This window comes from Hyla sarda, chromosome 2, assembly GCF_029499605.1.
Source record: "Hyla sarda isolate aHylSar1 chromosome 2, aHylSar1.hap1, whole genome shotgun sequence".
NCBI lineage: Eukaryota > Metazoa > Chordata > Amphibia > Anura > Hylidae > Hyla > Hyla sarda.
This window is the reverse complement of record NC_079190.1, coordinates 405,613,144-405,640,953: the sequence shown is the minus strand read 5'-3', so window position 1 is coordinate 405,640,953 and position 27,810 is coordinate 405,613,144.

Genomic DNA, 27,810 nt, shown 5'->3' with positions numbered 1-27,810 from the left:
AATACTACTACTCCCAGCAAGGTCCAGACTGTTTCATGATGGGAGAAGTAGTACCTGAACTAATAGACAGATCGCAGCAATCCTCTAGAATAAGCTATAGAAGCCACAGCCGGCTGCACTTCTCCGCTCCACTGCCCGGCACTATACTCCTCCTCCTTCTCTTCACTTCACAGATTCATGTTTCCCACTGAGAGCTGTGATTGGCCAGATAGTGTTGGCCACTCACAGCTCTCAGTGGCATATATGAATCTGTGACTTGAAGATAATGTCAGGCTGTTGCTGCTGTTAAGGTTGGCTGCTGGTTTGGCTTTAAAATGTGAATGACTGCTGCTGTATACTGCTGAGTGTTGACACAAAGAAATAAACACCAGACAATATGTTGGTATATATCTCCTTCTCAGCATACTGGCTAAGGAGCTCTCCCAAGGAGTTCTGTTTATTATTCAGAAATACATTGGTTTTTACATTTGACAAAAAGGGTAGGTTAGCTATCACATGAAAATCATCATGTAATGTTTTGATAGGTTATTTGAGTATTGCGTCTGTATATATTAGCATATTAAGCATTCATTTCTTTTTTGGACATAGTTCACTTATGTTGCCATCCCCCTATTCTACCAGAAAATTCCGGATTTATCTGTCCTTCTGCACATTCTATATTCCTTCAAATGTTTTTGTCTCATGCCTCCAAACTCTTCTTTATCTTAAGTCTTCTGGCCTCATCCCAAGGTCTTCATCTTAGTCACAAGCAAATAGCAAGCTGATATGTCTCATAAGGAAAATAATGTTTTTCTTCAGCATATTAGCATATATATCAATATATATATATATATATATATATATATATATCAATATATATATCAATATATATATATATCCTCAAAGAAGTAGAAGCGGCACTCCAAAGTCACATCAAATAGTGGTTTATTCACTCATCTGTGCGCTAACCTTCAATTATTATCCCATACCCACCACCACAGGGGTGCCGGGAAGAGCCCGTACCAACAGGCCTGGAGAAACAAAAATGGTGCTCCTGGTCCTATTCAATAACAGACTGGCGTTATTTAGGCTGGGGAGGGCCAGTAACAATGGTCCTAGCCCACCCTGGTAACGTCAGCCTGTTGCTGCTTGGTTGGTATCTGAGAATAAAAATACAGGGAACCCTATGCATTTTTAGTTAGTTATGAAAAAATTGCTTAGGGTTCCCTGAATTTTTATTCTCAGCCAGATACCAACCATGATGACCATTATGATTTTGATTACTGATCAATACATATAGATGCTTGCACAGATGAGTGAATAAACCACTATTTGATGTGACTTTGGAGTGCCGCTTCTACTTCTTTGAGGATATTACGTTGGGGGTCGGTCTGCCCCTGAAGCTGAGCACCCAGACGGATCTAGAATCCTGCATCACGGTGCTTCTTCTTTCTTTTCCCTTTATATATATATATATATATATATATATATATATATATATATATATATGTATTGATCAGTAATCAAAATCATAATGGTCATCATGGTTGGTATCTGGCTGAGAATAAAAATTCAGGGAACCCTAAGCAATTTTTTCATAACTAACTAAAAATGCATAGGGTTCCCTGTATTTTTATTCTCAGCCGGATACCAACCAAGCAGCAACAGGCTGACGTTACCAGGGTGGGCTAGGACCATTGTTACTGGCCCTCCCCAGCCTAAATAACACCAGTCTGTTATTGAATAGGACCAGGAGCACCATTTTTGTTTCTCCAGGCCTGTTGGTACCGGCTCTTCCCGGCACCCCTGTGGTGGTGGGTATGGGATAATAATTGAAGGTTAGCGCTAGCTGTTTTTGGGGCTAACGGTCCCAGCTTAGTAATGGATTCCGTCAATAAAACAGCTTCCACTACTAAGCCTCAAAATTCAATAAAAAAAAAACGACACATTGAAAAAAAACATTTTCTTTTAAAAAACACTCCCTCACAGCCCTTGTTAGCCATTTTATTAAAAGAAAAAAAATCCAGTTCATCCACAATAGTCCTCCGAATATGCCGTAATCCTCTGCATACACAAATCTGAAACGAGAAGAAAAAAGAAACACAAAAAACTGGTTAAAACAATTTTTTGCGCTCTCCGCTGGGGAGAGCGCCCAATATTGCAATGTCTTCTCAAAAAGAGAGCCTCCAATTGTAGCAAAACTACAACTCCCAGCATTCCCAGACAGCCTTTGGCTGCCTGGGCATGCTGGGAGATGTACTTTAGCAACAGCTGGAGTCTCCCTGTCTGGGAGGACACTGCCCGAAGGGTCTTTTCCTATTATACAAAACGAACAATGTGAACAGAGCCTCACACCCTTATCAGCCTGGCTCCCATCTGTAGCTTCGCCCCCTAATGACATCATCAATAGGGGCGGAGTTACAGGACCTGGCAGGGTCAGGAAGCGAGGGAGGTAAGTGGACCTCGTCTTCTGTATATACTACTGTATGTACAGCTATCTATAGATAGCGGTATATCCTGCATACTGCCCAAAGGGGCTATAGGAGCAAGGAGTCTTGCCAGTCTGGTGACAGGGGGAGGTGAGTAGTAATGCTGTACATTACTCCTCATCTCCTAACACTCTGTGGACCGGGCACTCAGCATCCGACCCACAGAGTGATATCCTGAAGGCAGTGAGAAAACAGCCACAAGGTACAACTTTGGCTGTTTCTGCAGAATAGGAAAAATGACAGAAAAACTGCCAAAACTGCCAAATCCCAGGTTACATTGCTCAGTACTGCTCTGTATCTTTTGCAACATCTGAGGATTTGTTAGGCTGGGTTCATATATGTCCGGCATTGGCATAGGTGAACTCAGCCTAGATCTTGATGCAACTGATGCCATAACTGATGGCAACGTACATCAGTTGTCATCAGTTGTATGGCATCTGGCATCCATTGATATTGCTATAATTGTACTCAGCTGCAAAATAAAGTTAACATGTAACTTTTACTGCAAGCTGCGTTCCCCTGTCCACTGCCGTCTAGCGCGTCCGACCACCCGTTGTCCAAACTGAGATGCCGAATGAATGTGTACTGTCCTATTTAAATTAATTCAATCAGTTCTAGCATCAATTTTCCTCTGGCACATTTTCTACAGTCCCGGAGGGAAAAGATGTCTGACGCCTGATGAACCCAGCTTTACAGAGAAGAAGAAAGCATAATTCCCTTTTTTTGTATGTGGTAGCAGGCTCGACCTGGAACCAAAAAATAGGCCTGGGCATTTTGGACTATGAAGTCCATGGGTGTAATTATGTAAGGTGTCAAAAGTTGCAAAACCACTCAATGCTGCATGGTGCTACAAAATTTTGCTCCATGCACAGGAGTTTGTCAAGCATGGTCTTCAAGACCCCCCAACAGATCATGTTTTCTGGATTTCCTTAGTCTTTCACAGGTGATATAATTATGGTCAGTAAATCTGGCATCACCACAGTTATATTACCTGTGAAAGACTAAGGAAATCCCTCCAGTGATATAGATTTTATCAGTGCTCTTGTAGCTATCTTACTCCCGGCCAAATCCGTATACAGAATTTATGTACCGAAGTATACCAAAGTAAATCAAACAGAGACATGTTGGTTTCAAATGCTTCTCTGCCTTTATTCAGTCCTTCACTTGATTATATTACCTCTGTCATTAACATAAGTTACCACCCTCACTAGTGGGATGTTCTAGCATATAGGGAGTGAGCAAATAGCATAGGGGATGGGCATTGTCCTCATGGCCATCGACTTCCTCTACACTATGGTGGGGACGAGATGGGAGAGAGCAGATGGGGGAGTAGCATTGTCCTCGTGGCTGACAACTTCTTCTACACGATGGTAGGGGCGAGATGGGAGAGAGCAGATGGGGGAGGGGTTGCTCCTAAATGAACATTTTACATGAAAAAAACACATAGATACATCCATTACAACAGGACCACGCTTGAGAAACACTGAGTTAGAGGAAAGGGTTAGCCTTAATGATTGGTAGCCTGTGTTTCCAGCCAGCGATTGGCTGTTGTCTGATTATGCTTCACAGGTTCAGCAATGATACATTACAAGTGATTAAAATACAGTAACATCCAATGACTTAAATATAAGATCTCCTCTGAGTCAATTAGAGGTGATTTTTTCCTTGATTAAAGGGGTATTCCAGGTAAAAACATTTTATCCCCTATCCAAAGGATAGGGAATAAGATGTCCGATCGTGGGGGGCCCGCTGCTGGGAGCCCCCCCGTGATCTCCCTGCAGCATCACGCCCCCTCCCATAGACGTCAATGGAGGGGGCGTGGCGTGACGTCATGTCCCCAGTCCTGGAAACCAGGAGGTTTCCGAAACTGGAGACGCAGCTCCCGCATAGAATGCGGGTGCTGCAGGGAAATCGCAGGGGGTCCCAGCGGCGGGCCCCCCGTGATCAGACATCTTATCCCCTATCTTTTGGATAGGGAATAAAATGTTTTTGCCAGGAATACCCCTTTAAAGTCTTCATTGATCAGAATTGATCTTTGTCACTTTTATTCTCTATCTGACCCAGAGCTCCATGAAGACTTCTCACAGCCATGCCTTGACACAGAATCTGCCAGACATATATTTAAGGTTCCTTTTAGAGATGAGCAAACTTTTGAAAAATTTGATTCGGCCGATTCGATGGATTTTTTGAAAAAATTAGGTTTGATCCGAAGTTATTTGCAGTGAATCGATATCAAAAACGGCTACTTCTGGCATAAAGAGAGCCTCAATTGATGTGTAGAACACTTTGCTGTGTTCTAACATGCATATGGAGTCTGCTGGGGTAGTGAAATGATACTGTTATTCAGTATGAAATGCAGATTACAGGCATCGCTTTTAGAATCACTGCCGTAGAATGGCAAAATGACAGAGCCTGGAGGTGGCTATAAGGGGAGACCATATAGTGGCCCAATGACACAGCGTGGAGGTGTTGGCAGAATGAGGAGACCATATAGTGGCTGAATGACACAGAGTGGAGGTGTTGGCAGCTTGAGGAGACCATATAGTGGCTGAATGACACAGAGTGGATGAGGCTGAAGGATGAGGAGACCATATACTGTAGTGGCTGAATGACACAGTGCGGAGGTGTTGGCAGCATAAGGAGACCATATAGTGGCTAAATAACACATCCTGGAGCTGAATGCAACATAAGCAGACACTAGGGCTTCACAATCCCTAAGATTAAAAGATGCATTTTTTAATTTAAATTGAAGATTTATGGTAGCTAGTGCTACCATAAAAAGTATTTTAAGGCACAGACCCAGGCCCAAAAGCATCAGTAAACCATATATTGGCTGAATGACACAGCCTGTAGTAAACTGAAGCATGAGGAGACCATATAGTGTCTGAATGACACAGCCAGGAGTTGGCAGCAGCATGAGTAGACACTAGGGCTTCACAATCCCTAAGATTAAGAGATGAATAATGACATTTTAACTGAAGATTTTGGGTAGATAGTGCTACCATAACAAAATTTTTATTCCCAGTCCCAGGCCCAGCAGCATCAGTAAACCGTATATTGCCTGAATGACACAGCCTGGCTGAAGCATGAGGAGACCATTTAGTGTCTGAATGGCACAGCCTAGAGTTGGCAGCAGCATGAGGAGACCATTGAAACTTATGATTTTGAAATAGAAATTTAAGATTTTGAAATTGAAGTTAAGGATTTTGAAATTGATATTTTACTACTCTGCCTGACATACATATTGGCCCTCATTTACTATTGCAAACCCAACATGTTTTGTCAGGTTGTGTGCCAGATTCTGTCGCCAGAATCTGCGCCAGAATTGAAAAAACCCAGACTAACTCTCCATTTTGCTTAGAAAACCCAAAGAAGGGGCCTGGCCACCGGGAAAAGGGTGCATGGTCTGAAAAAAGGGCGTGTTCCCGACATTTTCACAAAAACCCAACGTATTTACTAAGGTTTCCACATAAAATGTGGTGGATTTGAGCTGAGATCAGATCATGTGTAAAGAAAGCAAAGTGTAGGGAAAGTGGAAAATGTAGAGAAACCTTAGTAAATACTGTGGAAAATAAATTGTGGGGAATTTAAACCCACAAAGAAACCTACACTCCACTCTTAGTAAATGAGGGCCATTGTGTATATGAGGGAGTATAATACTCTTCACTTCGCTTAAAATAGTATTTGTCTAGAACAGCAGCAGGTGTGTACTATTGGCTGTCAGTATATAGACCCTTGACAGATGAACAGGTACAAAATAGTACACTACTTAGAAGTAGGTATGCACTTATGAGGGCAGAAAAATGTGCTACAGTACGCTTAAAAATACTTATTTTTACCTGTGAAGCACTCAAGACGGATCCCTCCAAGGAACAGCACAGGATAGTGCCGGCGCACACAACTCCAGGTAAAAACTGTTTAATTCTCGGCATGCAACGCGTTTCGCTGGATAACCAGCTTCACCAGGCATGTTAGAAATGGGAAGCACTAGGGGTATTTATACAGACATTAAGCCATACATTGCTGGTACAAACAATATACAGGGAAAACAACATATAAAAGACATATAAAAAACACATAGAAAATTTACAAAAAATGTACACATGTTTCACTGAGCACAATGACACCAGCACAGTAGAGCAATAACAGCAAGGAAATATGAAAAAATATATAAAAATATATATATATAAAAAAAGTGAAAAACGGAAAATGCTAGACAGAGTTCTCAATCGTTTTGTTTAATCCATGAGGGAAGAGGGAACAAAGCGAAAAAATCCAATATGATTGATTAATCTTTGTAAACGATTTTAAATAATTTCCAAAGATTAATCAATAGGGAATCATATTGGATTTTTTCAAAGGACAAAGGACCAAATCTAATGTGATAGCCTGGGGGTGTAGGGTATATGGGGTGTAGCTGTGCGGTAATTAAAGGGTGTCTGATTAACCCTTTTTATTTGTGATGCCAGGGTGAGGGCTCTTCTGCAATGCTTGTCCTACCGCCACCCTTCCCAAGAGCGATAGGGAGTTATAGAATAATTGAATGTTCACAACCGGAGAGTTTGCTGAAAACCGTTGTAACTTTTACCGAAGATTTTATGCAAGCTTCATAAACGAAACAGTCTCTATACAGGCAAAGTCTCTTGGAGATTGACAGTGGTTGGGACCTTAAGCAATTTAGAGTCCGTAGACTGTTATGTGCTGTTCCGCTGGATTTAGGCGATTTAGTTGAGGTCCAGCAGTCACGCTAGCTTTAGCGGGGATTTAGTTTAGAACTCACGGTTTAGTTTAGGCTGAAGCCGGCAGGTTTTCTGGCCTAGCTTGTCTTTAAAAGTTGCGCAGATCTATTCTGCTAGTTCGGCATCCACAAGAGCAGCAACCCAAGAGAGCAATCATTGGCTACAGCTCCCTTATATGGGCAGGGGCTGGACTAAAGCTGATTGATCCAATACTTCTGTCAATCATTCTTACATAGAGTTATGGGTAAACATGTGACCCAAGGACCTCCAAAGGTCCTCCAACGTACCATAGAGGAATTAATCCAGTCACATGACCGAAGGTCCTGCGACGCTACCAAGGTAATTACCAATATGCATTATATTAAATATATACATTATTAAATATGTACATATAAACATTATAGAATTAGAGTAGAAGGAGGCGACTAGGGGCTGTCCCACCTGGGGGACCCTGCCTGAGCATAGTAACTCTGACTTTGGCGACCACCATACAATGTACGGTAAACAATACGGTACCAGGACACCACACTAATAAGGAGTCACATGTCACATAGACCAAATAGTGGCTGAATGACTGCCTGGAGTTTGTGGCAGCATTGAGAGTCCATATAATGTCTGAATGGTACAGCCCGGAGTTGGCGGCAGATGAGGAGACAATAGGGCCTCACAATCTCTAAGAAAAAAGGATGAATTTTGAAATTCCCATTGAAGATGTATGGTACCTAGTGCTACCATAAACATATATAGGTAATGTACTAGGCCCAGCAGCATCCCTAAACCATGTAGTTGCTGAATAACACAGACTGGAGCTGGCTGAAGTATCAGTAAGTGGTATGCACAGATGAGGGCAGAAAAATGTGCTACAGTACACCTAAAAACTCTGTATTTTTGTAAAACACCAGTCGGTGATTACTTTTCCCTGTCCTTTCACGATAAGTAGGCCCTTGACAGATTAACAGGTACAAATTAGTACACTACTTATATGTACGTATGCGGCAAGCACTGATAAGGGCCGAAAAATGTGCTACAGTGCGCCAAAAAAATCTGTATTTTTGTAAAACACCAGCCGGTGATTTCTTTTGTCTGTCCTTTCACAGTATGTTGGCCCTTGAAAGATTAACAGGTACAAATTAGTACACTATTTAGATTTACGTATGCGATATGCACTGATGAGGGCTGATAAATGTGCTACAGTATGCCTAAAAACTCTGTATTTTTATAAGACACCAGACAGTAATTACTATTGTCTGTCCCTTCACAGCATGTAGGCCCTTGCCAGATTAACAGGTAAAAAATTGTACACTACTTAGATGTACATATGTGGTATGCACTTATGAGGGCAGAAAAATGCGCTACAGTACGCCTAAAAACTCTGTCTTTTTGTAAAGCACCAGCCAGTGATTACTTTTGTCGGTCCTTTAGCAGTATGAAGGTCATTGACAGATTAACAGGTACAAAATAGTAAAATAGTAAAATTTTGCGCTCGGTGCTGCGCCATTTTATGCTAGGGACGTTAGGGACCCACTCTAAATAGGTGGCCTAACCTGTTAGTTTTTGATATTATTGATATTTGATATTATGCTGAGAAGCAATCAGATCATTATACAAGATTGTAGATGTGCACCATGTCTGTTTTTCTACCTGAATTCACACTGTGATTTCTATCCCCTTCTTTTTTTTTTTTTAAACATGTGCTGCACTCTTCCCCACCCCCTCAGCCCAACCCTATATAAGTAGTAGTTAGCTACACATGGACCATTTCTTTCCTAGCAGCCTCCCAGTCTGACTGGGAGAGCATGGTAAGTGAGCGATTACACCTTGTTCACACTGGTGTGGTGCTGTGCGGTGTCCGTTGCTGCCGTGGCGGCGTGTTTGCCCTGGGGGGGGGGGGGTTGTGCGGCCCACAGACTGGTTTGAGTGGCATTGAGGCTGCTCTGCCGGTGGGTCGTTCCCCCCTGTGGGCATTGGTGTTGCGGCGGTGGTGGTCGCCGCCCGGTGCTGCGCCATTTTATGTTAGGGACGTTAGGGACCCACTCTAAATAGGTGGCCTTGACGTGGCGAGTGGGCTTGTACTTTTTGATCAAAAATGTATACTAACAACCTGTTAGTTTTTGATATTATGCTGATAAGCAATCAGATCATTATACAAGATTGTAGATGTGCACCATGTCTGTTTTTCTACCCGAATTCACAAAATAGTAAAATACTTTGATGTACTGTACGAATGAGGTATGCACTTATGAGGTCAGCTCATATAACTATGACCTGTCCTGTGCCCCCTCATAATAATAATGCCCTCTGTCCTGTGCCCCTATCATATAATTCCCCCCTGTGCTGTGCCCCTCACTTATAATGCCCCTGCAATGTTCCCCTCACATATAATGCCCCTGTCCTGCTCCCTCAAGGGGCATTTTAAGTAAGGGGCACATAACAGGGTGCATTATAAGTAAGGGGCACATAACAGGGCATTATAAGTCGAAGTACATTATATGTTAGCGGCTCAAGACAGGGGGGCATTATAAGTGAGGAGCCCAAGACAGGTGGGGGGGGGGGGCATTATAAGGGAGGGCCTGTAATGCCCCCGGTCATGTGCCCCTCACAGTGAATGCCCTCTGTTATGTGCCCCTCACTTATAATTCCCCCCCTGTCATGTGCCCCTCAGATTTAATGCCCCTCTGTCATGTCCCCCTCACATTTAATGCCCCCTGCCCTGCACCCTCAGGGGGCATTTTAAGTAAGGGGCACATAACAGGGGGCATAAGTGAGGGGCACATGACAGGGGGCATTAAATGTGAGGGGCACATGACAGGGGGGCATTATACATGAGGAGCCCCCCTGTCATGTGCCCCTCACTTATAATGCCCCCCTGTCTTGGGCCGCTAACATATAATGTGCTTCGACTTATAATGCCCCGTTATGTTCCCCTCACATATAATGCCCCCTTTCCTGCACCCTCAGGGGGCATTTTAAGTAAGGGGCACATAAAAGGGGGCAGTATAAAAAAGAGCACATTATTTGTTAGCGGTACAAGACAGGGTGGCATTATAAGTGAGGGGCACATGACGGGGCCCTGTCAGTCTGCTGGAAGTGGCCATTCCAATGTCCCCCGCAGGAAGCCGCGGCCAACACATGGGATACATGGAGGGGGCATGTCGGCCGGCACTCCGTGCAAGGTTCAGCACACCCCCTTACAGCAGACTGCAGGGGCCCTGTTCAGGAGATTGAAGGGGGTCCTAGCGCTCGCATGCCCCACAATCTATAACTTATCCTCTGTCTCGGCGTCTAAATAGGCTGTAAATAAATGAAAAATAGATGCTGGCAGCAATGGGATAGATAGAAAGATAGATATGAGATAGATAGATAGATAGATAGATATGAGATAGATGGATATGAGAGATAGGAGATAGATAGATAGATATGAGATAGCTAGATAGATAGATAGATATGAGATAGATAGATAGGAGATATATATGAGAGATAAATAGATAGATAGATATGAGATATATAGATATGAGATAGATAGATAGATAGATATAAGATAGATAGATAGATAGGAGATATATATGAGAGAGATAGATAGATAGATAGATAGATAGATATGAGATATATAGATATGAGATAGATAGATATGAGATAGATAGATAGATAGATAGGAGATATATATGAGATAGATAGATAGATATGAGATAGATAGATAGATAGATAGATAGATATGAGATAGATAGATATATAGATATGAAATAGATATATAGATAGATAGATATGAGATAGATAGATATAAAGATAGATAATAGATAGATAGATAGATAGATAAATAGATGTGAGATGATAGATAGATATGAGAGATAGATAGATAGGAAATAGATAGATAGATAGATATGAGAGATAGATAGGAGATAGATAGATAGATATGAGAGACATAGATGATATATGAGATAGATATGAGATAGATAGATAGATATGAGAGAGCTAGATGATAGATAGATAGATATTAGATATATAGATAGATAGATAGAATGATATGATATAGATAGATAGATATGAGATAGATAGATATGATATATATATATATATATATATATATATATATATAGAGAGAGAGAGAGAGAGAGAGAGAGAGAGAGAGAGAGAGAGAGAGAGAGATAGGATATAGATAGATAAATAGATAACGTAGAAAGCAGCAGCACTCAATTCCGTGAAAAAATGTGTGGCTTTATTCAACCAAACATACAAGAGGCGACGTTTCAGCTGTCTCACACAGCCTTTCTCAAGCAGATAAATAGATAGATAGATAGATATGATATAGATAGATATGAGATAGATAGATATGATATAGATAGATATGAGATAGATATGGGAGATAGATCTGAGATAGATAGATATATAGATGATAGATAGATATGAGAGATAGATAGGAGATAGATAGACAGATAGATCAGTGTTCCCCAACCAGGGTGCCTCCAGCTGTTGTAAAACTACAACTCCCAGTATGCCCACAAAGCCAAATACAAGCTGGGAGTTGTAGTTTTACTACAGTTAGAGGCCTCTGCTGGGAAACACTGATAAGAGTCCCCCTTTACCTCTCACTGTCTCCTGACCCCCCCCCTCCTCCTCACCCCAAAGTTACTTACCATGAAGGGAAGCATCAGGGTGGGCAGGGGGGTCTGGAGGCATTGGGTGGGTGTCCGCGCCTGTGGTGGAGGTGCAGGAAACTCAGCCCGGCCTGCAGGAAATACAGAGGAGTGAGAGGGGGAGGAGCTTATCTCTCTTCCCAGCCCCTGCACAGTGTAATGCCTGCAGACTGAATGATGCAGAGACCGAAGCATCCTCAGTACTGACAGGCAGCCTGCAGAGGATGGTGTCCCCGCGGTTCACTTGCTGCAAATGCTGCAGGTGAGGGGACAGTGGAGCCGGGGCTGACAGCTCCCGCTCATCAATACTATAGTATTGGGAGGGGCAGCAATCTCGGGGGGGGGGGGGGGGAGGCAATTGCCCCGTCCCCCCCCTAGATCCGCCACTGAGCTGATCTCAGGGAAAGCTGACACGGATATGTAGCCTGCAAAGGGGGGGGGGGAAACTAAGGGGTGAAATGCCATTGTTACTTAGATAATGGGCAAAAATACTGCACCCCTAACAGTTAACTGAAATTACAGTAGTTGCAGACAGAAAATCTTGGTGCCTTATAATGGCCCAGATTCAGTAATTTGTCTTGGCAAAAACTGTCTTATTTGCCAATAGCAACCAATCACAGCTAAGCTTTCATATTTCTCTTGTAGAAAGCGGTGGTTGGTTGCTATGGGCAAGTCAGACAGTTTTTGTTTCAGATAAATCTCTCTCTTCTTCCTGATGAAAATCAGTTGCAGTACTTATCTGCTCAGCCAATCACTAGCCAAGATGGCACACCGATGTGACAAATTATTGGCTGAGCTGTTATGTCCAGCAATGAGTAGTCACCTTGGAAGCGCAAAGAAGTGAAAAGACTGGGGAACCAGAAGGAGCCAAAGAAGAGCTACAGGGAAGCATCAGGGGAGCATGGCCAGGTAAGTATAAGGCTGGGTTCACACTGCAGAATTTCTGGGATGAATTTCTGCCAGAGATCGAGGCGGCAGCACTAGGACCCTGCAGACTACATTGCCGTCCCCATAGATGGAAATGCATTTCTGAGCAGATCTCCCAAAAGATCCACCCAGAAAAGCATTGCAGTCTATGGGAGCAGCAATACAGTCTGCTCAGTCCTACCGCCACCAGCTCAATCTCAGGCAGGAATTCTGCCCAGAAATTCTGCAGTGGGAACCCAGCCTTATACCTGACCATGCTCCCCTGAAGTATTTTTGCTATTTCCCCACTGCCCCAGCACAGTATTAGATTTTGTAAAACACTGGATAACCCCCCAGTGTTGTATTTAAAACTACTACACTGCTCAAAATAATAAAGGGAACACTTAAACAACACAATGTAACTCCAAGTCAATCACACTGTGAAATCACACAGTCCACACTGATTGACAATCAATTTCACCTGCTGTTGTGCAAATGGAACGGACAAGTGGAAATTATAGGCAATTAGCAAGGTGGTTCTGTAGGTGGTGATCACAGACCACTTTTCAGTTCCTATGCTTCCTGGCTGATGTTTTGGTCACTTTTGAATGCTGGCAGTGCTTTCACACTAGTGATAGCATGAGACGGAGTCTACAACCCACACAAGTGGCTCAGGTAGTGTAACTCATCCAGGATGGCATATCAATGCCAGCTGTGGCAAGAAGGTTTGCTGTGTCGGTCAGCATAGTGTTCAGAGCATGGGGGCGCTACCAGGAAACAGGCCACTACATCCGGAGACATGGTTAAGGCCATAGGAGGGCAACAACCCAGCAGCAGGACTACTGCCTCCGCGTTTGTACAAGGAGGAGCAGGAAGAGCACTGCCAGAGCCCTGCAAAATGACCTCCAGCAGGCCACAAATGTGCATGTGTCCACTCAAACGGTCAGAAAGGAGACTCCATGAGGGTGCTATGAGGGCCTGACGTCCACAGGTGGGGGTTGTTCTTACAGAACAACACCATGCAGGATGTTAGGCATTTGCAAAAGAACACCAACATTGGCCAATTCGCTACTGGTGCCCTGTGCTCTTCACAGATGAAAGCAGGTTCACACTGAGCACATGTGACAGATGTGACAGAGTCTGGAGACGCCATGGAGAATGTTCTGCTGCCTGCAACTTCCTCCAGCATGACCGATTTGGTGGTGGGTCAGTAATGGTGTGGGTTGGCATTTCTTTGGGGGGCTGCACAGTCCTCCATGTGCTTGCCAGAGGTAGCCTGACTGCCATTAGGTACCGAGATGAGATCCTCAGACCGCTTGTGAGACCATATGCTGGTGCGGTTTACCCTGGGTTCCTCCTAATGCAAGACAATGCTAGACCTCATGTGGCTGGAGTGTGTCTGCAGTTCCTGCAAGAGGAAGGCATTGATGTTATGGACTGGCCCGCCTGTACCCCAGACATGAATCTGGTTGAGCACATCTGGGACATCATGTCTTGCTCCATCCACCAACGCCACGTTGCACCACAGACTGTCAGGAGCATGCCCAGGCATTGTAGGGAGGTCATACGGGCACGTGGAGGCCACACACACTACTGAGCCTCATTTTGACTTGTTTTAAAGACATTACATCAAGGTTGGATCAGCCTGTAGTGTGGTTTTCTACTTTGATTTTGAGTGTGACTCCATATCCAGACCTCCATGGGTTGATAAATTTGATTTCCATTAATCATTTTTGTGTGATTTTGTTGTCAGCACATTGAACTATGTTATTTTTTGGAGTAGTGTATATAGTTTATATTGTACATTTGAATATTATCTGCTATAGTCTCCATTGCTGTTATAGTAAGCCGAAAGCTATGTCAGTCAATTGCACATACAGTGTAGCTGATAGATCCATTCACTTCTGACACCTGGGCCACAAAGACAGTATACTAAAGTATGAACCTCAGCAGGTTTATTATCAAATATATAGAAGTAGTGATTCAAAGCATCAAACAAACCTGGAATGACACAAGACAGCTCCAAAGGACTGGCACATAAAAGGAAAGGAAAACAAAAAGAAAATATTAATAAGCTGGTCTTTTTTAGGAATTACAGAGGAAAGGAGTTTGTCTTGGGAAATAAGCCTTCTGCGAAGGATGGACTTTGTTCTTTGGAAGAAACTATTGCTTTCTAAATAAGTTACTCTATGCCTTCTGGTTACTAAATAGTTATTTTAAGTTCATTTGAGTCTACAGTATATGCAAAAGTGTGACAATGAGAAATGAAAAATTCAACTAGAGAAAATAAAACCCTTTTAATAAAACTTGTATTTCATTATGCATTCCAACTTAAACAGGCATAGCATCCTCTACAAGGAATTAATTACATTTTGGAAGTAATTTAGGCTTCTCGTGTCTGTGTAGTGTTTTTCCCAAAGTAGTTCTCTTGAACACAGGGAAGGAAAAGGGGATTAGAATGTAGGCTGCTGCTCATCAAAGGATTGAGCAAATTAAAGGGCCAACTTTATTTTTCTTAATTATGTGTTTTAGTTTATGGCCCAGTTTATTAAAAGAAATGACCCTTGTTTATTTTATGAGTGCTCATATAATTATTGTTAGAAATGAATATTAAAATGCAATTCTATGGTAATTAGTGTCATTTATATCATAAATTGTAATTAGGTGATGCACTGTCTAGTCTGTTTCAGAAGCAGATTGTTTGCTTTATGGGATTGTGGGATTTCACATGATATCATATAAAAAAAAAACACATTCAATCAATTGCCTGGAATGTCTGGATTTTCTTTAAACAGTATTTCTTTGTAGCTTTCATTTCGTTTGGGAAGCAATCATGTACCTCTATAGGTAACACCTATGGAATGGCACTTTCTTTTTTGTTGTTTACGCTGCACATACAGTAATCACCTAGAATAAAGTGATTGATGATAACATTGAGTTCATACATGTAGTTTCTGCTTGTGGGAGATCGACCATCGATTTCTTCTCTACCTTATGTACACTTCTTAGGAATTAGATAAACTAATCTTTAACCTCTTAAGGACCCCGCCAGTTTTTGGTGTTCACGTTTTATTTTATTCCTCTTCATCTTCTGAGAATCATAACTCTTTAAATAAATAAATTGTGGTGCATTGCTATATTCTGACCCCAATATTTTTATTTTTCTCTATTTATAGTACTGTAAGAGGGCTTTTTTTTAAGTAGCATTTTGTGTTAGATAGAATTTTTTGATTGCTTTGCATTCTATGTTAAGTGGGATGTGAGGAAGCCTAAAACCAGCAATTCGGGATTTATTTGTTTATCTATTTATTTATGCCAATGTTCACATTAATTCTAATAGTCTGGGAATTTTTCCGTGTGGTGATATTAATTATGTTGACTTTTTTTTGTTGATATTTTGTATTTGAAAAATGGGAAAAGGCAGGTAAACTAAATTTTTCAGGACTAGAGTTGAGCAAGCTTTTCAAAAGTTGTCAAAGTGGTCAAAATAGGGCGATTTTAGATTACTAATTTTGTACAAAAAGTTTGAAATTTTTTTCAGCGGTACAAAAAATAGAAAAGTATCTAGCCATGGGTATCATTTTATAGGGGTTATCCAGGAAAAAACTTTTTTTTTTATATATCAACTCTGCTCTAGAAAGTTAAACAGATTTGTAAATTACTTCTATTAAAAAATCTTAATCCTTTCAGTACTTATGAGCTTCTGAAGTTAAGGTTGTTCTTTTCTGTCTAAGTGCTCTCTGATGACATGTGTCTCAGGAACCGCCCAGTTTGGAAGCAAATCCCCATAGCAAACCTCTTCTAAACTGGGCGGTTCCCGAGACACATGTCATCAGAGAGGATTTAGACAGAAAAGAACAACCTTAACTTCAGAAGCTCATAAATACTGAAAGGATTAAGATTTTTTAATAGAAGTAATTCACAAATCTGTTTAACTTTCTGGAGCAGAGTTGATATATAAAAAAAAAAGTTTTTTCCTGGATAACCCCTATAAAATGATACCCATGGCTAGATACTTTTCTATTTTTTGTACCGCTGAAAATTTTTTCAAACTTTTTGTACAAAATCAGTAATCTAAAATCACCCTATTTTGACCACCTATAACTTTTTCATTTTTCTGTGTATGGGGTGGTATGAGGGCTTATGCTTTGCGCTGTCATCTGTAATTTTTATTGATACCACATTTGCATATAACAAAATTTGAGATCACTTGTTATTAAAAAAAAATTCATAAAATGTGACAAAAAAGCTGCATTGTTATTTTTCCAATTTTCATGTCCCCATAGGGGACTATCAATAGGAATCAGTTGATTGCTAATACTGTTCAGTGCTATACATAGGGCATAGCACTGATCAGTATTTTTGGCTATCTTCTGCTCTGGTCTCCTCAATCTCAGACCAGAGCAGAAGATGCCGGGAGACGTCCGGAGGCAGGTGAGGGGACCTCTGACCGCCAATACAGATTATCGGATTCCTGTGGCAGCACTACGGGCGATCCGATCATCTATTTTAACATGCGCATTGCTGCATATGCCATGATCTGTATTGATCACGGCATCTGAGGGGTTAATGGCGAATATCCAAGCAATCACAGATGTCGGCCATTACCCGTGGGTCCCTGGCTGCTGATAGCAGCCGGGACCTGCAGCGTATGACGCGAGCACTGCTCTAATGCTCCCGGTCATACACAGGACGTAACTGTACGTTCTGGTGCGCTAAGTACCGTCGCACCAGGACGTACATTTACGTCCGTGGTCGTTAAGGTGTTAATACACTTTGGAGTAGGTTTCCTCAGCCACATGACAATTTCTAATATTTGATAGCCGGGACAACAATACCAGAACACTGCATATCTAAAACAACCTTTTTTTTTCTTAACATTTATATTATTAAATAATTTTTCAATCAAAATGTAACAATAAACGTGATAGGCACTAAATATAAGTGATATCCACAAGCAACCACAAAGAAGAAAAATTAACATTAAATCTCTGTGTTAATTGAGGAGTGCTATATATTACACCAGTGGTTTCCAACCTTTTTCGGCTCAGGGCATCCTGTGATAGGTCAGTTGGGGAGGAATAGCTAGCTCCCTCCACCAGTAGGTAGTTTTTATCCTATTAGGTATGTGCCCACTGTGTGTAGCTTGCCCCATGTAAGTAGCACCCTCCTGTAGGTAGTTTGCTCCTGTATATAGGACCTTGCTGTAGGTAGCTAGCATGCCTCCTGTATGTAGGACCCTCCTGAAGGTAGCTTGCCCCTTAAATGTACGACCCTCCTGTAGGTAACTGTGCCCCTCTAGGTACCTTGACCCCTGTAAGTAGGACTCACCTGTAGAAAGCTTGCCTCCTGTATGTAGGACCTTCCGGTAACTACTGTAGCTTGGCCCCTGTAGATAGGACCCTCCTGTAGGAAGCTGGGCCCCTGTAGGTACCTGTCACCCTTTAGGTAGCTTCCCCCCCCCCCTCGTAAGAAGAAACCTCTGGTTAACAGCTTGCCCCTTGAATGTAGGACCCTCCTATAAGCAGCTTACCTACTACATGTAGGACCGTCCAGTAAGCAGCATTCCCCCTGTAAGTAGGTTGCTCCCCTTAGTAGCACCCTCCGTAAGAAAGTTTCCCCCCAGTATGTAGTACCCTCCTGTAGGTAGATTGCCCCCTATATGTAGGGCCCTCCTGTAGGTAGCTTGTCCCCTGTAAGTAGGAACCTACTGTAGGTAGTTTGACACCTGTATGTGGGACTCTCCTGTAGGTATTTTGCCCCTTTGTATGTAGGACCCGCCTGTAGGTAACCTGTCCTCTGTAAGTAGCTTTGCTTCCTGTATGTAGTACCCTCCTGTAGGTAGTTTGGCCCCTGTAGTTTGTCCAGGTAGGTACGTTGATAGGTCAGACCGTGTTGTAGGACTATTTTCCCAGTAGATAGGTGGGACCCCTTCATAGGTAGGTTGTTTGTTTGGTAGGTAGACATGTAATACAATTTTTAGGTACGTAGACAGGTAGTATGTTTGCTAGGTAGGTAGGCATGTAGTAAGTTTGCTAGGGAGGCAGATAATACATTTGCTATGTAGGTAGACACGTAGTGATACATAGGTAGCACGTTTGCTAGGTAGGTAAGCAGGAAGTAAGTTTGCTAGGTATGTAGGCAGGCAGTAAGTTTGCTAGGTAGGCAGGTAGTACGTTTGCCAGGTATGTAGGCAGGTAGTAAGTTTGCTAGGTAGGTTGGTAGGCAGTTAATATATTTGATAGGTAGATAATATGTTTAACTCTTTCATGACCTAGCTAAAAAAAATTCTGGCTCAGGTTTTTTTCCTCCTTACCTTTTAAGACCCATAACTTTTTTATTTTTCAACTGATAAAGTTCTATGCGGGGCAAGTTGTACTTGATACACTTTATTTTAATCATACAATGTATTACAATATGGAATTGCACAATTTTGTATGGCAATAATTTTTGGGGAGTTTAAAATATGGTAAATCTGACATGCCATCTTTATTCTATGGGTTAGTTCGATTCCAATGATACCAAACTTGAATCATTTTTGTTTCGTTTTTATGGTTGAAAAAAATTTAAACCTTGAAAAATAAAAAAATGTACTTTGCTCATTACCATGTTCTGACCCCTAAAACTTTTTTATGTTTCCACTACGGAGCTGTGTTAGGGTTTGTTTTTTGTGCCTCAAGCTGTAGTTTTTAATGGTACAACTCTTGTGTAGTTCTGGCTTTTTGATCACTTTTTATGAAATTTTTTTGGGGATGTAATGTAATCAAAAATCAGCAATTTTGGCATTTGGAATTTTTTAGCGTTTATCCCGTTCACTGTGCAGGATCAGAAACTTAATAATTTAATAGTTCGGACAATTACACACGCAACAATACCAAATATGTGTATTTCTTTTTGTTTCTACAGTGATTCATTTTAAAATGGAAAAAGGGGGATGATTTGAATATTTATCAGGGGAGGGATTTTTTTTATATTTTTAAAAACATTATTATTATTTTTTTTGCTAAGGGCTGTCAAAGGGAGCCATAAGCAATAACAGAGCCAGGGAAGATGCTGAGGACACGGTAAGGCCTTGGGCTTCCCTAACATCGCGGGGGGAAGGCTATGGAACCACTAGACACCAGGGAATAAAATGTAATGTTTAAGTGCCAGCCCCCAGCATTTCCACCCACCTGACCCATGATGTATATGTATGTCATGGGTCGGTAAGGGGTTCATAGGTAGATAGGCAGGTAATACGTTCATTAAATAGGTAGGCTGGTAATATGTTTAGTAGGTAGGAAGACTGGTAGTAGATTTGCTAGGTAGTACGTTTGTTAGGTAGGTAGGTAGTAGGTTTGCCAGGAAGGTAGGCAGTTAATACATTTTCTAGGTTGATAGGCAGGTAGTACATTTGTTAGGTAGGCAGGTAGGTAGTAAGTTTGTTAGGTAGAAAGATAGGTAGTAAGTTTGCTAGGTAGGCAGGTAGTAAGTTTGCTAGGTAGGCAGATAGTCCCCTTGCTATGTAGGTAGTCAGGTAGTGATAGGTAGGTAAGGTAAGGTAAGGTAGGTAAGCAGGAAGTTAGTTTGCTAGGTAGGCAGGTTGTACATTTGCTAGGTATGTAGACAGGTAGTAAGTTTGCTAGGTAGGTCAGTAGGCATATAATATGTATGGTAATTTATTAATTAGGTAGACAGGTAATATATTTGGTAGGAGGGAAGGTAGGGCAAGTATGCAGGCAGGAAGTACAGGTAGCTACAACCCCTAAACTCTCGCACATTTCTACCACCCACAACCCACCTGGCCGTGACCACCCGAGCAGTCAGCTGAATGGAGGCTCTTCTCCAGTTTGACATGAGTCCAACATTGTGGGTGATATCTGCTTCAGTGTTGAGGATGCTTCCCGTCTGGTGTCCTGTATACACTTAATGCAGTAGAAAGCGCCTGCACCAGGTGGGAAGTGCGTATTGTTGCGGCACCCCTGAAGACACTCTGGGGAGCCACATCACCCCAGTTGGTAATCACTGTTTCTATTGTTAAATGACACATTTAACAATAGATATTGCAAAGGGATGTGTAAGAATTTTGGTATTCCAAATGTGTAAGTAGTTATTGGGGTTTATTTACTAAGATTGGATTTTAGTTTTCTTTTTGGATTTTGATACCAGGTATTTTCCCAAGGTATTTACTGATATTTCCCTACATTTTGCACTTTTACCTATGTTTAGCTTTTTTTACAACTGCTCTGTTTTTTCCCAGCTAAAATCCCCCACATTTTCAGTGGAAACCTTAGTAAGTATGTTGGGATTTTTCAAAACTGTCTGGCACACATCCCTTTTGTTGGGGCCATACCCCTTTCTCCCGTGACCACACACCCTTTTTGGGTTTTCTTCGTAAAATAGAGGGTTTTGTTTTTTTTTTGGTCGCAAATTGTTCCGTGCGACACTATTTGGGCGCAACACTCTAGAAAAAAGAGTTGGGATCATGTTAGTAAATAAACCCCATTATGTATAAAATATGTATGAATTATACATTCTTCCTTATACTACTAGTGGTATCTCTGCTTCTCTCCAATATCTGGATTTCAAAGCTTTGGCAGCTTTCAAGAGATGACCGTCAATAGGGTGTTTAATAGGGATTGAACTAATGTCATATATCAAAAAGATTCTAAATATAATTTTAAAAGCAAATGTATGCCTTACTCTGGAAATAGTTTTATTCCATTTATATGACATTAGTTTACCATCTAGCCCAAATTTGACTTCAAATACAGTGAGCCTTTGAAGGTTCGGATTAGACTGAAAGGTAAAATAATACTGTTGGATTTGCTAACCATATCAACTGCACATCCCGTGCTACTTTGCGTGACCATGGGTTGTAGAGGTTATCTAAGACTTCTCAAGTGCATATTTATTTTTCAAAAGGTGCTACTAGAGTTTGACAATGAAACTTTTCTCAGAAAGTATTGTACGAGAACAGGCTGTTTAGCTAAGCCTGTAAAAGAAGTTTAGGTTTCCTGCTGTTTATGGCACTAAAACCTCTGTAAAGCTCTAGGGAATTTTATATCTTTAAAAAAGTACCATTCTTTCTTCATGCATTCTTGTTTTCAGGTAAAAACTGTGAATTTTATAAGTTACATTGAAGGGTAGAGTTGATTTGTCTTAAATTGTACTCAGTGGTGTGGCTTTGTCACTCTCTTGTATTTCACTAGTTCTTCTTCATAAATGGTGAATGACAGTAACTCAAAATATAATGACAGGTCCATGCGGGTTGAGAGCTTCATGCCCTTACGAAGATTCATGAAACCTTCATCTATTTTTCAGCAAATCTCTTGAGGTTGTGGTGTTAGCACATTCTTTGTTTCAGTGCATCATGTTAAGTACAATCTTAACCCTCTTTATTTTCAGTGAAAAGTAGCCCATAGGGAAAACAGGGAATGTGTTTAATTCCAATTAAAATTGTAGAATAGTGGTAGCAATCCCTCAATCTGGAGGTGGCTTAATTATCAAGTTATGTGTATACCCCATGCCCTGTCATGGTGAGAAAATAAAATGTAACAGAATACCGTCCTCAACTGCAAAATCAGTAGCTTTCCCATAAAAACCGCTATTATGAAGTCTACCAAAAATGGCCATACACAAAAGATCAGAGAATTACTACTATAGAAGAATCTCCCAATAGCGGACACTCACAGGGAATAAAAAAGTGTCCGCTATTGAGAGATGTCGCTTTTTGGGAAGAAGGCTCAAAATTCTTCCTAAATGACGGAATACTGTACTGTATTCACTCCAGAATATAATGACCTATAAAACATGATAAAAAGCAATATTACAGTAGAATCTCCCAGTCTCTAATCACCCCTTATCTCCCCCCATCCCCGTGTATCATTTCATCCTCCCTTTTATACCCTGTGCCATCTTATTCGCCATGCATTGTGCCAAATTATCCCCTCCCCTTACCCCATGTTCCACTTCATTTCTCCTTTATCCCCCCTCCCTGTGCCATTTCATTCCCCCTTTATTACCCTCTGTAAATTCATCACCACCCCCCCCTTTAAATAGTTGCACAGGGGGGATAAAGGGGAAATAAAATGGCACAGGGAGTGGTAAAGAGGGGGTGACAAATTTGTAAAGAGGGCTATAAAGGGGGAAGTAAATAGCACAGGGGGGGGGGATCAAGCGGAAATTCTGTGTTACATGGGGTAATAAAGGGGGGAATGATTTGGCACAAGGGAATAAAGTGGCACCAGTGGGGTGAATAGTGAAGGAGGAGTATGAATGATGTGGTTGGCAGACGTACAGAAGCAGGAGACCACTATTAAAACATCAGTCTTCTGCTTCTGTGCTGGGGCCTCTGCAGGGGTTGGAGCGAGGGCCTGGGCCCCTTACTGGGGTATTGGCTGTACCCCCAGACGGCGGCCCTGTGTACATGGTAGGGCCGGCACAGAAGCTTGGTTGTCCCCTATTGTTTTTTTTTTTTTGTCCCCTAATGGAAGTGTTTTGTCTCCTATTGTCCCCTATTGGGAGTGTTTTGTTCCCTAATGGGAGTGTTTTGTCCCCTATTGTCCCCTATTGGGTGTGTCCATGTCCGTTATTGGGAATGTCCCCTATTCGGAGGGTGCAAATACATTAAGTTTTATGGGACTCTGCCAGGGAATTAAAAACAGTCCGCTATTGGGAGGTGTCCACTAAGGGAGATTTCACTGCACTATTATCACGTGCCCATGTGACAGACAATATATAAGACACTCAAGTAGATTATAGATATGTGTAACTGTACGTATCTATAATATTAGAACAGGTTTTGATAAGTATTCCCTATGAGTATATTTTAAAAAAGCCTATAACATGGACCCATCAAATCTTTCTTTTACAGCTGTATGCACAGTTAAAGGCATGCTCCAGAATTAGACTTTAAAAAAATAAAATAAAATAAAAACCTACTCAGGCAGCCATCTTAAAACAAAAAAACTGAAACTTATCTTCTAATGTTTCTCGGGTGCCTCAATTATTGCTGCCTTGGCCTCAGCTGCAATCCTCTTCCTGGTTGCCACAGCGGTGTTCCACCTCGTCCACCAGTGATAGGCTGAGCAGCAATGTGATGCATTGGGCCCCAAAAACAGGAACTGGGGTCGAAGCTCAAAACGAGGAGGGATACCGTTGTGGGCAGCCAAACTTGAGGCACTGGGGAACAGGAGGTTGCCACTATTTGCCATGGTCGCAGGGGGGCCGCTGACAGCCTCCTGTCTGCCAAGTACGGAAACCTGTGAGGTCCAGCTTTAGGATAATGTGTTAGATGCTGCGATCTGATTTGAATACAACATCTTAAGTGCTATTGGCAGACATCGGCATGACTGCTCATAGCAGCTGGGACACACAGTGCATGAAGTAAGCGCAGGAAGTAAATGTATGTCCCGGTGTGTTAAGTATACAGGATGTTTGCAGGTTTCTTTTGGTCCTGCCAATATACAGTTTTTTGCATGGACACTCCAGTACGTATATGACCCCTTTAATATTACAGAACAAGAACTCCGAAATTTCCCATTCAAAATCATTTGCTGTGGAAGAAATTCTCAATATCTTCCTGTGGAAGTTCATGATTTTACAGTTGTTACATACTCCACAGTGGAAGATACGTTTCAGGCTCAGCCAGTTTTTGGTCTCCTTGACACTCACTGGATTTTTTATAGAGGGAGCCACTTTTATCCCTAGGTTGGGGGCTCTGGAATATACGATTAGGTGTTTCTTTGGGAGAGTGGGTCGAATAACTTTATCATTCTCCAGTAGGTGCCAATGTGTGTTAATGATCCTCTCTACTCTCTTGTAGTCGCTATTAAATGGGATTAATAATTTTGCTTCTTGATCCTCCTTGGCCACTGTTTGGATTTTTTCTTTGAAGAAAGATGTCCTTTCCAGGGATTTGGCTTCTGCTGCTGATTCTTAAAATATCTTCTCTGGATACTCCTTCTCTTGAAATTCCTTCGTCAACAGCTCAGCCTCTTTCTCATATTGGTTAATATCCTTACAATTTCTTCTCATTTTTCCATACTGCCTGAATGGTACATTTAGTAACCATCTTGGGAGATGGCAGCTATTATATAAGATGTAACTATTGAGTGATGTTGGTTTGTGGTAGGTCCTGCATTTCAGTCTAGCCAAATCCACCTCTATATTGATGTCCAGGAATCAAATTTTCTCTTTATTGATATTCGGGGTAAAAGTCAAATTTACATTGTTATCATTAGCAGCAGTGATAAAATTATGAATTTCGGTCTCGGGTCCCTCCCAAATAGAAATAATGTCATCAATATACTGGTACCATAGTACCAGACCCACGCCCATTCCATTTTTCCCGTGACTTAATGCAAATGGGTGTATATACACATCTGTTCCTGTTTACGGCGCCGCGAGCGTGCAGGTGGTGATCGCATATCGCCGGGCACCCTCCGCAGCTGTCAGGAGCTCCGCTCTGATCCTGACAGTTAACCATTTCAGTGCTGCGCTCAATGTGACCACAGTACTAATTGCCAGTGACAGAGGGAGGGAGCTCACCCTGTTCACCAACGGCGGCGCCGTGACACGTTCGTTGCTATGGCAGCAGGAAGTCAGATGATGACCTCCTGTCTGCCTGCTAGGGAAGCCTGTGAGATCCAGCCATTGGCTGGATCGCACAGGTTGTACTGTGTGCAGCTGATAAGGCCATACTTTTCTGCAATACAAATGTATTGCAGCATAGTATAACCTGTAAAAAGTGAAAAAAAAAGTTCTTCAATAAAAGTATGAAGTAAAAAAAAATACCCACAGAATAAATCTAACATCACTTTTACCGCACAGTGAACACCATAAAGGAAATAATAATAGTAAAAAAAAAAAGCCAGATTTTTTTTTAGGTTTTCACAATATTTGTGAGTTTTTCACAAAAATTGCTTCATGTGTCAAAAAAAATGTACCACTTATGTAAAGTACAATATGTCAGGAAAAAACAAATCTCAAAATTGCTCCGTTTAGAAAAAGCGTTCTAAAGTTATTACCATTTAAAGATAATTTTAAAAAAAATAGGTCCGTCCTTAAATAACTCTTTTTTTTTTCATTAGTTTTTATCAGGTTTGTAAACAAAAAAAAAACACATGGCATACTATTTTGGAAACTACACCCCTTAAGGAACGTAATAAGGGGTACAGTGATCCTTAACAACCCATAGGTGATTGAGGAACTTTTGTAAAATTGGGATGTAAAAAGAAAAAAAAAAATTTTCAATAAAATGCTGATGTTACCCCAAATTTTTCATTTTCACAAGGGGTAATAGGAGAAAAAGCCCCCCCCCCACACATTTTTAACCCCATTTCTTCTTAGTATGGAAATACCCCATATGTGGATGTAAAGTGCTCTGCGGGCGAACTACAATGCTCAGAAAAGAAGGAGTGCCATTGGGAGAGAGAATTAGGTTGGAATAGAAGTCGTGGGCCATGTGTGTTTACAAAGCCCCCATGGTGCCAGAACAGTGGACCCCTCCCACATGTGACCCCATTTTGGAAACTACACTCCTTACATAATTTAATAAGGGGTGCAGTGAGCATTTGGCATTTGACAGATCTTTGGAACAGTGGGCTGTGCAAATGAAAAATTAAATTTTTCCCTTTTACGGATGACTGTTCAAAAAATCTGTCAGGCATCTTTGGGGCATAAATGCTCACTGTACTCCTTTTAACATTCCATGAGGGGTGCAGTTTCCAAAATGGGGTCACATGTGGGCGGGGGGGTTCACTGTTCTGGCACCATGGGAGCTTTGTAAACACACATAGCCTTCAATTCCAGCCTAATTCTCTCTCAAAAAGCCCAATGGCTCCCCTTCTCTTCTGAGCATTGTAGTTCGCCCGCAGAGCACTTTACATCCACATATGGGGTATTCCCTTACTCAGAATAAATGGTGGTACAAATTTTGGGAGGCTTTTTTCCTATTACCCCTTGTGAAAATGAAAAATGTGGGTTAACACCAGCATTTCAGGGGAAACATTTTTTTTTCATGTCCAACTTTAACGAAAATTTGTCGAAGACCTGTGGGGTGTTAAGGCTCACTATACCCCTTGTTACGTTACGTAAGGGGTGTAGTTTCCAAAATTGGGTCACAAGTGGGTATTTTTTTGCGTTCATGTCAGAGCTGCTGTAACGATCAGCCACCCCTGTGCAAATCACCAATTGAGGCTTCAAATGTACATAGTGTGCTCTCACTCCTGAGCCATGTAGTTCATCTGCAGAGCATTTAACGTCCACATATGGGGTATTTCCATACTCGGAAGACATTGCCTTAGAAATTTTGGAGGTCTTTTTCTCCTTTTTTCTTTTGTGAAAATGAAAAGTTACATTTTTTTCCCACTAACATGCTGGTGTAGCCCCCAACTTTACCTTTTTATAAGGGGTAAAAGGAGAAAAATCCTCCCCAAAACTTGTAACGCAATTTCTCCTGAGTACAGAAATATCCCATATGTGGCCCTAAACTATTGCCTTGAAATACAACAGGGCTCTGAAGTGAGAGAGCGCCATGCGCATTTGAGGCCTCAATGAAGAATTTGCAATAGGGGCGGACCTGGATACAAGGATGGGGCTTGTTTCCACCAAAACCCAACAGCAGTGTTTCCCAAGCAGGGTGCCTCCAGCTGTTTCACGACTCCCAGCCTGCCAGGACAGTCTATGTCTGTCCGGCAATACTGGGAGTTATTGTTTTGCAACAGCTGAAGGCTCTGTTTAGGAAAGACTGCTGTATGAGACATTTTTCATTTTTATTGAGGGGGGGGGGATGTGTAAGGGGCTGTATATGTAGTATTTTACTTTTTATTTTGTGTCAATGTAGTGTAGTGTTTTTAGAGTACATTCACATGGGCGGGGGTTCACAGTGAGTTTTCCGCTGGGAGTTTGAGCTGCATTGCAAAATTTGCTGCAGCTTAAAGTTGAAGCAGGAAACTCACTGCAAACCCGCCCTTGTAAATGTACCGTACATTCACATTGGGGGTGGGGGGCACCCCAAAAGTTCAGCTGTGGCTAAACTACAACTCTGAGAATACACTGACAGGCCGTACATTCTGCGAGTTG